An 18,190-nucleotide genomic window follows, 5' to 3' on the forward strand; every position below is an offset into this window, starting at 1 on the left:
GGTCTCCCAGGGCTGCACATATTATATCTCATTACTGACAGCGCTGGTCACCTGGGACTCCAATCAGAATATCTGAGCACTTAAGCAATTGGCTTCTTTCCTGCTGCTTTGCTGAGATTGATTGCGTTTGGGCTACCTGAGCACCACTCGTATCATGTCAAACACATAATGCATCGACTAGACATTAAGTAGAAAACATCAAAACAACATCTTCTCATATTCTTCAGTTAATGATATTTTTACCGAAGTAGGCAGCATTTTGCATTTTTCTTTTTTTTGTTTTATCTTTTCATTTGTATTCTTGAATGCTTTAAAAATAACTAACAGCAACACAGCAGTGATCACCAGATGGTTTTCTAATTTGGATAATCTTATCATATGTGAAAAGGATAGATCTCGGTACCAGCAGTGGAGAGTGTGACCACAGCCATCAATTGAAAAAAAAAAAAAAAAACATGGGTTGTGGAGTTAATGATCTGAAAGGAGGAATCTTAAAATCCCAACTGGAGTTTAATACAGTGGATTAGTTACCTGATTATAATTTAAAAAGGCATTCAATATTCTTTAGTAGGATGAATTTTTAAAGGGTGGCCAAAACACTGCCTTCCCAATCAGTGCCATAAATGGTGATAGTTAAAAAGGAGTACAAAAGGCTGGCAGAGGGCAGACTGGTTGGCTGTGTTTGCTCAAGCCGGCTGTGAAAACTGAGGCTGGCTTACCTCCGATACACACTGTTCTATGTCTGTCTCTCTCTTCTCTTTATAAGACAGAAGATCACACCAAACTGTAATGCTAAAAATTAGCATTTTAATGTGCACACCACCAGTCATGCATGTAAGACCTTTAATCTTGCTTGAACCATAAGGACTTGCTCTAGATATCAGCATACATCTTCCCATCTAATAACCTTTGTGGCTTGCTGTCCTTTTAATGTCTACTTACAACCCCTTGTAGTGTTAATTATGTTAACAACAACTGTGATGAGATATATTCATCACCACTTTTGTTCCCATAATGAAAACATGACGCTGATAGGGTGTCTTTTCAGTGAATGGCTGCGCTCCACATTTCTCTTCCTGCATGTCCCATTCGTTGTCCCAGTGACTTTGCACTGTAGGAGCTCTGACAATGCACAGTGACGGGAAAAGCACGTGGCAGAAACAGCTGGGTGTAGTCAGAAAAAAACGAGTCGACATTTCGACCCACTTCAAATACAATGCCACCAAGAGAAAAAGTGAGTGCCAGAAAGGTAGCCATGCAGCAACAAAGCTGCTGGGAAAAAATACCACAAACCTGAAGATAATGCTCTTTGTCTGGAGTCATGTTCATTATTTCCTGTTTTGTTTTGAAATTATATCTTTATGTGTCTGTGGTTGTTTTGCTTCCTGCCCTGGTGTGTTTCGTGTCTTTGTGATTACCTGCTCCACCCCAATGTGTTACACCTGTGTCTCCTTAGCTGCTTGTGTGTATTCAATCTCTGTGTTCCGCTCAGTCTTTGTCGGTTCAGTTTTCCTGTTGACTCCTCTTGCTTCTGTTTGGTTCCCTTGTTCTTAACACTCCCGCTCATGTCCTCTACATCACCCTCTTTCAGCCACCTGAGTTTGGATCACCTGTTTAATTACTACCTGCCAGTCAGTAAGTGGAGTTATTAAACTTCACTGCACCTACCTGCCCTCATGTTTGTCTTCAGTTTGCTCATGATCATGTGGACAAGAAAGCCTCTGGAAAAAAAAATGTTTTGCTGAGACCAAAATTGAACTTTTTGGTTTTAATGAGAAGCGTTATGTTTGGAGAAAGAAAAAACACTGCACTCCAGCATAAGAACCTGATCCCATCTGTGAAGCATGGCAGTGGTAGTTGCATGGTTTGGGCCTGTTTTGCTGCATCTGGGCCAGGACAGCTTGCCATCATTGATGGAACAGTGAATTTTGAATTATACCAGTGAATCCTGAAGGAAAATCTATCCGTGAAGAGAATGTGAGTCATGCAGCAAGACAAAGACCCTAAGCACTCAAGTCATTCTACCAGAGGATGGTTAAAGAAGAACAAAGTTATTGTTTTGGAATGGCCGAGTCAAAGTCCTGACCTTAATCCAATCAAAATGTTGTGGAAGGATGCGAAGCGAGCAGTTCATGTGAGGAAACCAACTTTTTCCAGAAGTTTTGGACAGAAGACAGGGCTACAGTCCCTCAAAGCCGATGCGCAGGATGGATCAACACTTCCTGGAAGTTCCAGTTGTTGCTGCAGAAGGGAGTCACACCATGTACTGCCTCTCAGTAACCCCTCTCTCTGTAGTAGTACCGTGTAGTACATAATATTGGATAATTTTCCTTAATATATGAAAGACCAAGTAGAATATTTTGGTCTCATTTATTTAATTGGATTCTCTCTACCTACCTCCAAGACTCAAGAGAAAAGCTGGTGATATTTATGCAGAAATCCTAGGGGTTCACAAACTTTGAAGCACCACTGCAGGTTAGTGAGAGTTGTCTGGTAATGCAGCGCAAAGCTGGAGCACTGTTGCTATGGTTACCTGCATACGCCTTACCCACGGATATAGGATGGCGGTGGAACTGTTTGACCCGAAGGTTAGCTGACTTGAGCAGACACCTGCCAGTCAATTGTAAGCAAGTAATTTCCAATATAGTTCTAAAGGCTGAAATATTTTAAATGTAAATAATTGCACTACTAACACCGAATGCTATTCTTCAAAGATCTCTCAAGGTCTGACCTGGCCTACAGGACAGAGATTACTGCCTGGCTCGCCTTAGAATTACATGTAAAATGTTTCTCCTTGTCCATGTTGTATTAGGCAAAATCTGGATGTGTTTTTCTACTTTTGCTTTCTTAAACACTACAAAATATTCTTTCTTTAGCTGCAAAGTGGGAAAGAAAATAGTGGAAGTGATGGCAGAGCCCACAGAGTAGCAGTGACTGGGTTTTGTTTTTTTTTTACATCCAGCACTGACTAGCATGCAGCGTAGTTCAGTGGTGGTTTGCTTAAAATAGAAAGCTCTTCTTAAAAATATAGCTACAGGGGCCTTAAAGGAGCTGCAGACACTATCTTGCTGTGCACAGTTACTCCCGAGGCAGCTCTGCCTCAGGAGGACAAAATGCTTTTGGGTTCCATGGATGCAGGTGCCAAACACGTTGCATTATTTCTAATCGGTTAGCTGTGCACCTGTCAGGCAGCATGTGGCCGCTAAACTTTTATACAAAGATTTTTTTTTACAAGCATATCTCTGATGTGTATTTTATAAAGAGAGGGATATTAATTTTGCCACTTTCAAATATCATCTTACTGGAAATGTGTTTTTGAATGTCCACTTTTTTTCTTTTTTTTTTTTTTCATCTTCATGCATTATGGATGCATATGTCTGAGAGATGAATCCTCTGTTTATGTACTGGTCCTCTTGTGAATTTCCGAATCAAAGAGGCCTTTATTTTCTCCCCCAGATTCCAAGGTTACTGCTCCGGTATGTGACCCACATTCTAAGCACTTCACACAATAATGGCTTATGTCAAAACTTGGATACATTCTCACAGCTTTGCACTGGGGGAATAACCATAAACCATGGCTGTTCATGAAAGCTCACTACCACAAAGTATTACCAGTAAAAACTCGGACCAAATGATAGGTTTCTAATATTGGAGGGATTTACTCACCCTCTCATTGTCTCTCTGTTTCTTGCCTGCGGTATTTCTGCCAATAATTAGTGCGGCACGGACATTATGCAGACTCCCCTACAGGAGGTGAAGTTGAGACCACTTCATTCTCATTAAAAATGTATATTTACCTTTAATTAGGAAGTATTTGTTTGCAAGAATAACATCTCCCCTGCTCTGATTTTACAGTGCACCTGCTTTCAGTGCTTGTATGCAGAGCTGCTGACTGGGTTGAAGCAAACAGACTGTCAACACTCCTCACAGGGACCCTCCATTAGGCTGTCTCTTTCAGCAGCGCACACCCCCGAGGCTATGAAGCATTTTGCTCTCTTACTGCCGCACACTGCCTCTCCTTCTTTGTCCATCTAAAGAAACAGCTTCTTCACCTTCTGCGGTGCTGTCTGTCTTTTTATTGCTCTAGCTTTCCTTTTTTTTTTCTCCCAGAACAATATTTTCAGCCTGTCTTTTTATGATGTCAATAAACTAGAATGTATTAGAGTAACAGTAGAACTGGTACCATCAAGCAAAATATGATTCTTATGGTTAGAACCTGGGGACAGAATTGCACCTATCTGCATCCTGGTGAAATATTCAGATAGTGTCATTTTGTTCAGTGCATGCTGAGACAGGCTAAATGAATGATTCAGCTTGGGGACAGGACCCCTGTGAGGGATCGCAAAGACATAACTGAGAACCAGCGCGACTGGGCTACACAAAACTGTGTATACTTTTCCTCTTTTCTTTGCTTTTTTCCCATTTTAATTACTAGATAATTTCCCCTCTTCAGCCCCCCCAAAAATGTATTCAAAATTATTCTAATAAATCATGAAAAGAAATTATTAGTGTCAATTTGGGGTACCCTGGTCTCCAACAGGAATGTTCATTAAGTGCTAAATTATTTTACTTACTGGATTTTGGAGGTAATTGCTACATGGATTATGTTCACTGGAAAAAAAATTTTCCACCTGATTTGCTGTGTTCTTGTACGGTACAAAAGTCACAGGGAGGTGGTCGGCATACAAAGACTAAGACTTAACATTTGGATCCTTATTAACTGCTTTGTTCTGCTCACTCTGTGCATTTCCTCATGCAAACTATTCACTCTGAAGCATTTGGTCTGAAACAGCAGTGACTGGATAATCAAATATGCTAAGAATAGTGTTTTGTTTTTTTTTTTACATCCACATAGCACTGGCTGTCAAGTTTTAGTGATTTAAACCGTCTGTCCCTTTACAGCATTCACCATTTGGGCCCATCATGCTGTTGGATGAATTCCACTAGGAAAGACTGAGTAAAACAGGGTAAACAGGGGATATAAAACGAAAATAAAAGGTAGGGAAACAGGTAGGAAACCTGTACATCTTTTGTACATCTTTTCATGGATTTTTCTGTCTTGCCTCAGTGAAGTGGACACACTGTGACCATAATGAGATGGTGACTCCTTGATACTAAAAGTTTTAGCACTTTTTGATATTATGCTAACATTTAGACAAATTTCACTATGCACTACAGGCTGCATTTAGCACACAGTTTATGTTTACAGGTCTATTAGAGCTATTATCTCCCAGCTAACTAGCTAATGTTACCAGCTAGGCACTTTTTGCAGCTACTTCAAACAGAAAGATAGCCTTAGCATCCACTTTGGAGTGGAGAGACTGTTCGATCGAGCCCTTAGGTCGTTTGCACAGCAGGTTACTATGACCCATAGTTACCTTTTGCTGTTAGGCGACATCTAGCGGCCGTAGTAATTATGACAGGAGCCAAGGGGAAAGTGTGGTGACGTAGTTTATAGAGCGACAAAGTCCAAATCAGGAGGAGGTTAAGGTGGATGGATGGGTCAACAAAACACAGGAGTATGACCCAGGAGAGCGGTGTTTGTTTCCCATCTGAAAGTAGCAGTTTGTTGTTTCTATTATCCATGACCGCTCAACAAAGTTAACTACGTTGTTATTATTGTAACCATGACAACAAAGCACGTCACATGTTAAGGAAGTAGTTATTTTAGCCCGAACCGCAATGCTTTCCTAAACCTAACCAAGAACATAGTGTTTGTGCTTAAACACAACCAAGCCATGACCATTTATTATTGTGCCCATGTTGACTAAGGCCCGGTATGCCTGCTTGTTTATTATGATAACCATGACAACCAAGGTCAGGTACGCCTACAGCCGTAGCGGCACTACTTCAGGAGACACTATGGGTCATGTCAGAGGGTTGAAAATGTCAACCTACAAAGTTGTTCAGGTTGGAGGACCTATACTTTGTCGCTGTTAGCTGACTGTAACCTCAGCATGTTATACAGTATGTTCCCCTGGGATTTGAATCACTATACTGAACAATATATTAAGTACACAGTAACGTAGGGAGTCCTCAAATAAATTACAGATAGGACTAAGCAATGACAAATATTGTCCAGCTAGCTGACTGCATGTGTGACTGCTGGAATTAAAGTGGTATAATTGTTAGCTATTTCAGTGCCCACCCACACAGCCAACCAATCAAATTACTGTGCCACCACTGACAGTTGGACCAGTAATGTTGGTGAGTTTAGCACTGCAGAAAAGTAAATTAATTAAACTAAAATTTCTCTCTATTTTGACTACGTGAATACACAAGTCAAAACAAACACCAGTGACAGACAGAATGTACTAATTTCTCATCAGACTCAGAGTTCATCTTTCAGGGATCACAGAAAATAGGAACCACTGACTTACAGAACATCAAGGATGACACCAATCCTGAAAAGTAGGGTCGTAACAGTATCAGATTCTCACTGTCATCTCCAAAAATATCACGATTACATTGTATTTCAAATTTACCATTGGATTATTATTACTTATGCATTAACATAAAAGCAGGATTTTACTGTGCACTTGGTTGAGGTGGAACTCTTTTAAATGATTTTGTATCTGTAACTGTAACCAATGATTGTTTTCTTTGTCTTTGTCTTCTGCTGATTATTTCCTCCTTTGATAAATGGATTATTTAGTTTGTGAAGAAAGAGAGAAGATAGTTTTGCTGTAGGTGCACAACAGTGGAGCCAGACTGATCTCGTCTGTATGTTTAACTCACACACACACACAAACTTCGCCTGCTCGAGGGGCTGATATAAGTAAGTGTGTGTGTTTCTTTATGAGGTCAGATCAGGGTCAATGTGTGTCTGTTAGTAAGTCAGAGGTCACCAAACAGACAAACAGTGCTGATGTAGCTGGGGGCCAAGACGCAGGAAATTATTTTGATAGCATATTTTATAATAGACACTTAAATGTTTACAGGTTTTTTTTTTGGGGGGGGGGGGGGGGGGGGGGGGATTAAAGTTATTAACAGGAGGCAGACTTTGATCTGCACAGAGAGACCATGTTCAGTTCGATAGGCAGAATGAGTGATGTGGGTTTTTTTCAAACTGCATATGTGTCCTCAAGGACAGCCTCACGTTTGTTTTTGGGATGCCCAACGTAATCCCATCTTAATTTCTTTTTCGGGGGATGGAGATATCTGTCTCACTTCTCTGCCATTTTCTGTGCTTCATATGTTTGTGTGGTGTCTTTTTCAGTACTAGTAATAAGCAAATGTACATGGTATGGTAGCCATCAATTTTAATACAAGGGTATAGTGTGAAACCAGTACACTGCTGCAACCCCACTGTAAACACAACCCAAAACAATGACGACTCAAGTGTAGAAATGAGAGCTGCATTTGCATAACATAGAAGCTGTTAATGAAGCTGTTATAAATCGCATCTACAGCCTTGACAGATAAAAAGAAATCAGGTATCAATAATGAATACCCAAGCTTAAAGCACCATCATTTTGGCTGCCGATCAATATCCTCATGCCCAGCGACACATCGCATGGCAACTGCGGCTGACTTTTATCAGCAATATCCAATGGGCAGACAGCAAAGCTGCCACAGGCAGCAACAAAAGCAGTGTTAACAAATGCGCCACTTGAAACCTGAACGACTCAATAGCTTAAAATAGCAGACTTTCTTCTGTTGCCTCACATTCGTCTGCCTCTGACTTTCAAGAACTTTCCTGGTTACAGAGCCCAAGGCAACGAGCGGCTTAATCCTCTCCACTGAGATAGAAAAGAATAATTCAGATAATGACTAAATCACACAATACAAAACATACTCATAGAGCAGATATAACGGCCCCAGCAGATGATTTGTCTGCATTCTGGATTTTTAATGTATGAGGCTTTTTTGTTATGATGCACGAGCTGAATTTGTTCTGATGCTTTCATGGTAACAAAAGGACAATAAAATCAGAGATCTGTATTTCTATGCCTTAAAGCAGTGTACCAGGAGCTTTTGTGCAATCAGTTCGGGAATTTCAAGGACTCTTTTTGATTATCCAACCGCAGGTGTGAGAGCAAGCGATCAGAGCTCACAGTCCCAACAGCACCGAGGAGCTGCTTGAAACGCCAGGAGCTGCTAGTCTTACTCAGATGTATCGACAAAGAGGAAGAGCAGGCAAAAAAGGTAAGAATGCCTCCAGATTAAATGATAGACCCTTTTATTAAAGCTCATTTAGACCTGTGACTCTGTTATAAGCCCAAGATCAGAAAATCACTGATGTAACAGCAACTCAGGCTATTTTTACTGATTTGAAAAGGAGGCGGACGATGGAGTATTTCTTTCAGAATGCTATACCAAAAAATTCAATAAAATAAATCCTAAGAGATTTTACTTTCAGTTACCCGAAACACAACCTCGTTGGATGTGTGAAATATCTTTCAAATCTACTTATTAGTTAATAGTTACTTCAAAAATAGAAAGCAATGGCAACCTTAAAGCAAGCAATGTAGTTTGAGGTTGAGTTAGCGGCTGTGGCTCTGTTTAATTTTCACCTAGTGTGAAATGCCATGATCCTTATTCAGATTTATGTAAACAATCAGGCTAAGAGCTTCATTTTATGGCCAGAATGCCCAGACTTTATAGAACTGAGTAAATCAACATAATCGACACAAACAGAACCTATCCAGCCTTACAATGAATCCCTTCTTTATTTCTCATTTCCCCTCTGTTTGTTTTTTTTTTTTCTGACATGTGTCATGCCGTATCTCTCTCCTCTCTTCATAGCCACAGCGCCACGCTTTTCCTGATTTGCAAGGCAGCACACGTCCGACAAGATGTGTGTCCGACTGAAATGACTCCTGAAATATCCATCACCGCAAATTACATCTTTCGCAGTGCTGATTCCCTCTTTTGGGCTAATGAAGTTATATGCCCCTGCACAACTACCAAGATGCCTGCTAATGTCTTTTAATTTGCAAAGATAATTACAACAAGGTTCCACTTGAAAATCCATACATGCCAGCAAACGGAGCCAAAATCGACCAATCCACAGGGGTAATTATTTCTCCCTTAGACTCTCTAATGTATAGATACATCTCAAGGGGCTAATGACACTGATCAAATGATTTATGCAATAATAAAGCAGTCAGGGTTGACATGACATGTGTACAAGATATAAAATATGTATTTGTGTGCAATTCCCTGTGAATACTAATGTGCTTAGCATCGCTTCTTTTCAGCGCCTTGTTTAGGAAATACCAACATTTGCATTTTGGTGCCTAAAGGTTCTGGGTTAGGCTATGCCCCAGCGTTACACAATCTGCAATCAGCCACTGTAACATAGGCTGCTGAGAACGGAACATGTTGTGCGCGTTGTTATCTTAAGGTTAAAAGCGTGCACGTACGCATGCTCACTCATATGCATGCAGGGCGAGTGAGAGAAACAATGGAGGAGCAGGCTGTAGGAGACTTAGTGGCAAGGAGAGTCTAGACATAATGAGTTTAATAACGTACAATGTTCATTAAAACATAGCTCACAGCCTCTCCGGAGGTGTCATTCCTGTCAGATTAGTGGTGCTGAGATATGGCTGGTGCTGAGCGGAAGCAGCCCATATGGTCTGTCTGCTTGACAACACCGTGACCCACAGCAGATGTGCTGTTTTTCTCTCCCCTGGTGTTAGAATCAGCCCCTTTGTCACACCTGTGTTTTCTCCAAAGCCGCACAATAACGTCAACAAATGAGACGGCTGGATTCGCCCTCTGAGTCAACAAAGGATTCTAAGCAGCCACAAAACACCTTTTGACTTCATTAGGAAGCCTGGCTTCCTCATGGGCACTATTAAAATAGTGGTAACCTAAAGAAAAAGATAAATTATGCCCGTGTGTGATGTTTTTCATGCTGACTGTGGCACAGACTTTCTAAATGAAGATTGCAGCCTGGTCAACTGGATTTTATATTAAAATGTTATTTAATATATGTTTTGAGAGAAGCATAATTATGATCTAGATCAGGTTCAGTGTTTTTTTTTACAGTCGAGAAAGTGCAGCATTTTTGTACCACCTACATTTGCAGTGCATGACATCAACACCTGGGAACAGGCTACACCTGCTGTTAGGTATAGGCAATGAAAGCACCATGTTAAAGTTGTGATTTAATGTAAGTTACCACATCCTGTCTTGCACCCTCCCCTCAGGACTTACACATCTGTTAGGAAACAGGCTTGGAAAATCACCTCAGACCCCTCACGCCCTGGACACAACCAGCTTCTCCCCTCTAGTGGGCGCTGCTGAAGACTGTGCACCAAAACAACCTGACACAAGAACGGTTTCTCCCGTAATATAGAGCCTGAAAACAACCCCTGTGTGGTAAACCTGCAACACTAAAGCATCTACAGTCCCCACAGATTATACATGATTTATTTAGTTTCAAATACAAACTGTGCTTTGAAGTGATAGTTTGGGTTATTTGATGTTGGGTTGTGTTAAGTACTCATCTATAGTCAGTGTTTTACTTGCAGTATATTCCAGTTTAGAGAAGCAGCAGTTTAGAGAATCTGACCTTTCCTTAGGAACTAAATTTTTTCCAACCGTTGAACAACTGTATTCCTACGCACAAGTGCACCAAAGCTGACTCAAACAGCAAATTTGCGGAGTAATACAGTGCACTTGGGCGTAGGAATATGGTAGTTCAACGGTTCACAAACTGTAGTTCTAAAGAAAATGGTTCTTTAATGGCAACAAAAACCTGTGAAAATATTCCAAATAAAATTTACACTGCAACTGATATTTTTTTAACTTGTTTTCTGCTAAAATGTGTTTTTCTGCTGACCATGTCCACACCAGCTGCTGGTGTTTCTCTAAACTGAGAGGGCGCTGATCTGAATCTACTGCAAGTAACACACTAACTACAGTTAACTACCTCACACAACCCCTTCATCACTATATAAATCTAAGCACACTGTATATACAGTATATAGATGGGTGCATACTCTGTACACAACCTCCCACATCATGTATATAAAGTAACACATTACGTTATCCATGCAATATTTATTCTAGCGCTCTTCGTACTCTGGAGCCTTCCACGATTGTGTTCTTGTTTACAGAAGACAGATGTCTTGTTTAGACACATTGTATGTTGTTGTTCATTGTCGTTTTAGTATTTGTTCTCATTAATGGTTATGTTATTATCTTATTTTTAGCTGCATGTTCATTTCTATCTGTCTTCCTGAAAACATTTCTGGGAACAGTGTGGAAGTGTGTTAAGAACAGCACTGCCTGATTCCTTGTATGTGTGCATACACTTTGCAGTAAAGCTGAAACTGATTTCAGTTCTTGTTGGTTGCCGCGATACCCGTGGTTTCTGTTGGTAACCGTAAGAACATCTTAATGATCCAAGTCCCAGAGATGTGTTTGAAATAACAAGCTGCTCTGAGCAGCTACTTTGTCAGAAATATAACAGATGAAAATGAGCCACTTGTGTATTTCCTGAGTTGTTCGGCCATGATGAAAACCTGATGTCTTCTTTCTATAAATTGCTGTAGATGTGCAAATATTTTCCATATCAAAATGTCTGTAACTGCCTGATCACACTATTTTGTAGCATACGTGAGCTCAAATCATGATGTTCAATGTGTGCATGAGCAGGCTCTATTCTTCTGAATTTCATTCAGTGCGTTTATGTCAGGTCATTTCCAGTGAATTCCTCATGTGCAAGCCATTTGAAACCAGGGCAGGAGGTGCAGACTCCGCCACCGGCAATGCAGACTCCTTCATAATGATTCAACTGATGAATGTGAATACATTTAATGGCTATAGCAAAATACATGCTCATTAATAGTTTCAAAGATTGGGTTAGAGGTGAAGAACATCTTTAGGATTATAAATTTAATCAAGGGTTATAGTTTCCTCAAACATAACCATAAAGACAGGGATCAATCTTTGAGCAGAAAATGTACACAACTAATTAAAATATGTCTTTCAGCACTAACAATTTGTGACTTCAGGGGTAACAATGTATATATAATGTACTATGTAGGGTGTACATTGTTTCTTTCCTGGAAGTTCCTTAATAAAAAAAATATATATATATATGACTTTGTCAACATGTTCATGAAAAATGTTTCCTTGTGTTAAAAAAAATGGAATTCAGGCAGCATTACCTTTATTTGTTATTGCAAATTAGTGTAAATATAATTTCTGTGGGACAGGTTGTAGTTTGGACAGATTTCCTGGTTGTCCAGCTGGATTTTCTCACTTTGTCACCAAGACAAATTATAGGGAGCTGCTTCACTGTGTGTGAGCGTTGATTTATAGGGTTACCCAGCCACTTCTGCCGACACTATATGAAGCATGCATCTGATAAGCTGTCTGTAATTTCAGCTGGATGGAAAGCAATTTTTTTCAGATCATGTAAAGCGCTGATGATCAGGTTCAATATGAAGACTCCCGTGACAAATGCCACTCTGCTTACAGGCAGCCACACAGCTCAAATAAACAACATGTGAGTGCAGCAATTCATTATTCAACCTTCCGTCAGGAGCTGTCATTCATCCCTTCATATGTATGTGTGTCACAGGTATCAGGGAAAATGTGGGTATATGAGGAGCGTGACACACAGCGGGGATACCAGAGCTGACACTTCTCAGTGGTGTGGATTTCAGTCCAAACTCTGAATATTGGTGGTCTGTAATACATGTCTAGTTTATATGGATATAAGCGTCTATCTTAAGTAGCAGCTGTCTGCTCTTGATAATCCCTCTGCTTGATTTAAATGTCAATACCTCCTTCATATGTGCACCGGCATAAATCTGTATGGATGGAGTGGGCAGTGGTGACATCACGGGGGCACGGGGTGAATGGATCTCGACGGCGCTGGCGGCATCAGAGGAGGCAGCAATAGACATGCAGCAGTAACAGCAAGGTCCATAGACTTTAATGCACATCCCCTGGTGAAATGCCATCTGGAGGAAGCAGGGTGCCTCTGGATTAATCACCTGAAGGTTCCTTCCCGTTCTCGATTATACAGCCTGCACTGCCTGCATCTTTGGTGGTCCTCTGACTGAGGGAAGCTGAGGGAAGCTTGAGCTACACTCCTGTGTTTTTGAGAGCTTGATGTTGACTGGCTGAGAGGCCTGCCAGCATGGTTTTTCAGGACACAGGGTGCACACAGGTAGATTAATGTGAGTGGAGGAGGGAGCACCGGGGAAGATGCCACTCTATTGGGGTGTTGTCTTGTGAAGGAGCTAGAAGGTTGAGATTTATGATCTCTTTTTAGAGGCGTGTGGATAAATGATTGTTGCTCTGAGTATGTTGGACGTAACTTGTGGGCCTTGTTCAAATTCAGCGGAAAGACCTTGGGAACACGGGGGTGCTCTCCTATCTCGAGGAGACTTGTCTACTCACTGCTGTGCCATATTCTCCTCTTCCTCGAGCATACACAGGTGGTCTGTTGTTTGAAGGGGAAAAGAAGTAAGCTGTGTTTGTTTGAAGTATGGTTTTTCATCACTGTGTCCCTCCTAACTTATTCTCCATCCTCAGGTTGATGTGCCAAGTTTTAAATAGTCTGCTGGATCTCATGAGGATTATCAGTCACTACACCAAATCGAAAGCAAGGAATAAATAGCAATTAGTGTGTTTTCTGAGGAGCGACCATACTAAGAGGGTGGTTTCCAAAATCAATAACCTTGTTAACTGAGTAGCAGCAGCGCACTGTTGCACCTCACTGGGCCTGGAATTAGCTATCTATGCCATGTGTACAATCACAATGGAGAAAATAGATAGAAAAAAATCTATTCATGCTGTGACACAGATTAACAGTGTCATATTTTGGATGAAAGGGAGGCCGATATATGGTGTAAATGTAAATTAGAAGATTGCAGAAAGAAGAAAATATATTCATATATATATATATATATATATATATATATATATATATATATATATATATATATAAACATTTGACATAGAGTTTGTTGTTGCAGACCTTTCCAGTCCCTGCCTGTGGATAACAACATTAGCACAATTTAAAATGTCACACAAAGGGGGCCCAGTGGTCTCAGGCACGAACTCTTAATAACCATGTAACTGCAAAATCCTGGGCAAGAATCCAGAGAAGGACTTTTATCACAGGTCAGTCCCTCTCTCTTCCCCCATAGGTCCTGCTGGTCTCATCTGATGAAGGCAAAAAAAAAAAAAAAGAAAATAGAACAAAATACGGCATGATCTGGGTGTTTTACTGTGGTTTGGATGTGGAAATGACCAAAATAAAGGAGATGAAAGAATGGTTCAAATCATGCACTTATGGTTTCATCCGTAAATACATGTGAATACATAAACTCTAAATTGCACATAGGTGCTGTGTTGTGTGCTTATGTAGTGAAGTGGAAAGTAAGGATGTAGAGGTCATGTAGCAGGTCTGACTTTCAGGTAGGAGACTGGAGTGTGCTTTCAAATAATGATATTTTTTTTATGAACTGTAGCTGCGATCTTTCCCCTACCATACACTAACCTCAACCAAACCCGAACCAGAACCAAATGTTTCAGTCACCAAAGGTTGTATTCAGACCAACAGTAGCCCTTGTGAAAAAACACAGCCCCCTCATTCACTTGAATGAAGCCAGTCTATTGGCACAGTGGGGGTGCCAGCACAGAGGGGCTCCAGTTGAGACATGCTCAACTTCTGCTGCGGCGCAACTCAACATGACATCTTCCAGCTGGTCAAATACATGCAAACTAACATTCCTGGTGGATTTATGTGAATGCCATATTTAAACTGTTTTCCACCATGACAATACCATAGTGGCCATGCACAGAGACTGAAGACTACGAATTCTAGAAAAGTCAGCACTGGACATAAAAAAAAACATGATGTTCTTGCTGATAATAGTGTTGCAAAGAACTGCAGCTTTGAGCAGTCAGTCAAACAAAAACATCCATGTTAGCCCAGCCCTGTTTAGGACATATATGTGACCAATGATTTGCACATTTGCAAAAACCAACCATTTAGATGTCATTAGAGATGAAACGATATAAAAATTTTATATTATGATAATTGTGACTAAAATTATCACTGTTACCAGTAGTACTGCAGTGTCATTAAAATGTACCGAAAATGTTCAGAATGTTGGCTGATAACACACAAACAAAATCATTTCACCAATTTTTATAATGGAAACCACAAATAAATAAAAATAACTTTTTGTTTCCATTTAAACATTAAAATAATAATACTGCATCTGTGTCACAGATGAGATGATACTGGGTTTGCCTGCTGCAAGCCCACTCTGTAAACAAGGAAATAGCAAATGTATCTATCTTACATGAGTTAAATTAACTTCGGTAAAGGACCACAGTCATAGTGAACCACTAACCACCTGCCATTTGTACCCTGTTTTAGCAGGAAACTGGTAATCGTTCCATTTCTGACATACATCTTGTTTGAAGCATAAATCTTGGCTTGACCAAATTTGTTCTCTGGAGTGGCTTGAATGGGCTCACTGGTGGCCCTTGGGGCTGCAAGTGGAAAAACTACCTTTGCAAAACTGTGTTTCACACTAACTACTTAGAGAAGAAGTTTCCCCTCTATCAGCGAAACAGGTCTGCTCCAACTTGGTGCATCAGAAAGAGGCAAGGAAGACACCGTGCTCAAAAGCTTGCCTTGATAGAAATGTTTAAGGTAAGGATGAGACTTGCTCCCCTGTGGTGATTTCAGACTGTATGTTTCTGTTTAAAAGAGAACAGACTGCCAATACTCCAGCGTACAGCCACGTCATGGGAAGTATCCAGACTGTCCACATGATCAGGCAGCTACAAAGAGGGCTAGACTTAGCCAAACTTAGTTCTAAGATAATTGCTCCTCAAACAGTCTGTAATAAACAGATACATCATAGTTTGATGACACCTAAGGTGCTCTAACTTTCAGTTATAGCTCCAAATGAAGCAGTAATAATCTGGTTGTTATTTACAACCTGTCTGAACATGTACTTGAGTTTTTCAAAACTAGAATTTGAAAATTGTGACATAAGACCCAAGTTGTAATCTTTATTTAAGACCTCCAACATCACAAGTGAATAGAACCCAATTCAGAGTAAACTCGTCACACACACAGAAAAAATACTCCTTGTGATAAATGGCTCCTTTTATCTCCTCTCACGAGAACATCAGCAGATAGAAAAGAGGAGATGAAAACAGACAAAACAGTAATAGCCAGACGGCAGCAGCAGATGATGCTGCAGAAAGCTTAGCAGGAACCTTGAAAGGCGGGCTGGTATATAACAAGCACGAGGTAAAGATGGAGCAGCAAAATAATGACAAGATAAGAGTAAGGCTGAGGGCTTTCTTCGGCTGTCAGCAGCAGCTTGAGACACAATGTACTCTATTAGTGGAGCAGCTTGCAATCAAGGAAGAGTATGTGATGGTGAATAAAAATCGGAGAATGAGAAGTAGATCAAATCAGGCAAGACAAGACGGAGAGCTGCAGCAGGATGAGATGGTAACATAAATGACATCTCAATCACTCTCTGTTGCCGCTTCCTTGATCCGCCATTCCACGGGATCTTCTGCGGAAGCTCTATCTAGTCTAAGTCCACTAATTAAACTATGATTAGGTTCCACTAATCAAACTCCTCCAGATTCCTAGATGTTCAGCAAAGTCAATTACATCATATCTATGAATTTGACTTTCTCATTACATTTTTTCCCCTTGCAGTTTTTAAATTAAAGCGAGAGCCGAGCGCATTGAGTCGGGCTTAATCAAGTGGAAACTACCAAAGCCCCATGACTCTGCAGTAGGCAATCTCCCTGAGCCTCTGAGCCTATTGCAATGAGCCAAGGCTTCATCAGGCTTATGAGCGCTGTGTCATATCTGCATTACAGCTGCACCACTCTGAAAATACCCCCACCATCTAACTAATGAACAAGGTAAGGTCCAGTCCACAAACTCCACTGGCACAAAGAAAAAAAAAAATTAGTGTGAAACACATCTCAATGCTTTCCACGAGTGTGATGCATCTTCAGCAGTGGAAAGCTAAATGAATGATTTAAACTAGCATCTGTAGAGGCACATCAGCTGTCAGCTATCAGGAGATGAAAGCCCGGATTGGCTCACAGGACTTGATGAGAGACCATAGTAGCTGGGTGTTCTGGGACAGGCAGTGGAGGCAAGCATGGAGACCAGCTGTCGCACTAACTGCCGGCACCACGGAGCGTGGCGATAGGAGGCCTGAGGCACAGAAGGATGCTGTGACAAGAGGAGGAAGGAATCCAGCGTCTCAGCCACTGTGCTCAGCATTGCTCGAGTCCTCTCTGTTCAGGATATTTTATATCTGCTTTCAAGTAACCCAAAATCAATAAGATTTCAATCTTCCTTTATCAGAACAGGCCTGGGAGAGCTTTTTTCTCTATCATAATTTGATAGGGGAGGAGCTCTCTCCTCACATATTCTCAATAACTGTGCCAAAGCAGAGCCTGTTTGATGTGCACCAACTCAGCTTGTCAAAGGGCTATGAGCTCTGCCCCACATTTCTGTGCTTGGACTTCGTCGGGCGTAAAGTAAAGGGTAGTCACGTTCTGTTATTGAAATGTGTGCCACCATACTCACTTCACACTGGAGCGAAAAGCGTCCTCTCTCTAGATTTATATATATATATATATATAAATGCGTATATATATATATATATATATATATATATACGCACAGTATACTAGGTGAATAAAACATTTGGGAGAAATTGCAAATGCAATGCAAGCACACACCAAAATGGTGTTTTAAAACATTTGATTCAGCAGTAGTTTTGTATTGTTTATATATCATCTGTTTTTAACACTATTTTTTATTATAATATCATATTATATATACTATATTCACCGATAAATCCTTTGATTTATTTATGTAGAAAAATAAATCCTGAAAATAATGAGCAGGTCTGATCTGCATAAAATGTGGTAACAAATCACTTTCAGGGGTATGCATCCTGCATGTAGATTGTATTTGAACACAAATCTAAAAAAAAAATAACAATAATTTTTTTTTTATCTGAATCTATCAGTTGAGGACAAGTAAACTTTAGGATTCACCTGAGGAAGTGGCTGCAATCGCAGATGCAGCAAACTGAAATACCTGCCTTGATTAGGGTGATGTCTCAGTTAAGAGAGGTAAGGTTGAAGGTAACCAAAATGTGTTCAAAACAAGCAGGAGATGTATAAGTACAAATATATATATATGACA

The 18,190-nt window shown here is 40.5% G+C and overlaps 1 long non-coding RNA gene across 1 annotated transcript; it reads left to right on the forward strand.

Annotated features, from left to right (window-relative positions):
* Positions 1-1,147: 1,147 nt before the first annotated feature.
* Positions 1,148-12,582, forward strand: LOC139631242 (uncharacterized). Its single transcript, XR_011693334.1, has 3 exons — positions 1,148-4,998; positions 8,031-8,148; positions 8,749-12,582. It is a non-coding gene; the product is annotated as an uncharacterized lncRNA (long non-coding RNA).
* The last annotated feature ends 5,608 nt before the right edge of the window (positions 12,583-18,190 follow it).

This window comes from Trachinotus anak, unplaced genomic scaffold (genome assembly GCF_046630095.1).
Source record: "Trachinotus anak isolate AG129_WGS33_773 ecotype Australia unplaced genomic scaffold, CSIRO_AGI_Tana_v1 ptg000013l, whole genome shotgun sequence".
In the NCBI taxonomy this organism is placed as follows: Eukaryota; Metazoa; Chordata; class Actinopteri; order Carangiformes; family Carangidae; genus Trachinotus; species Trachinotus anak.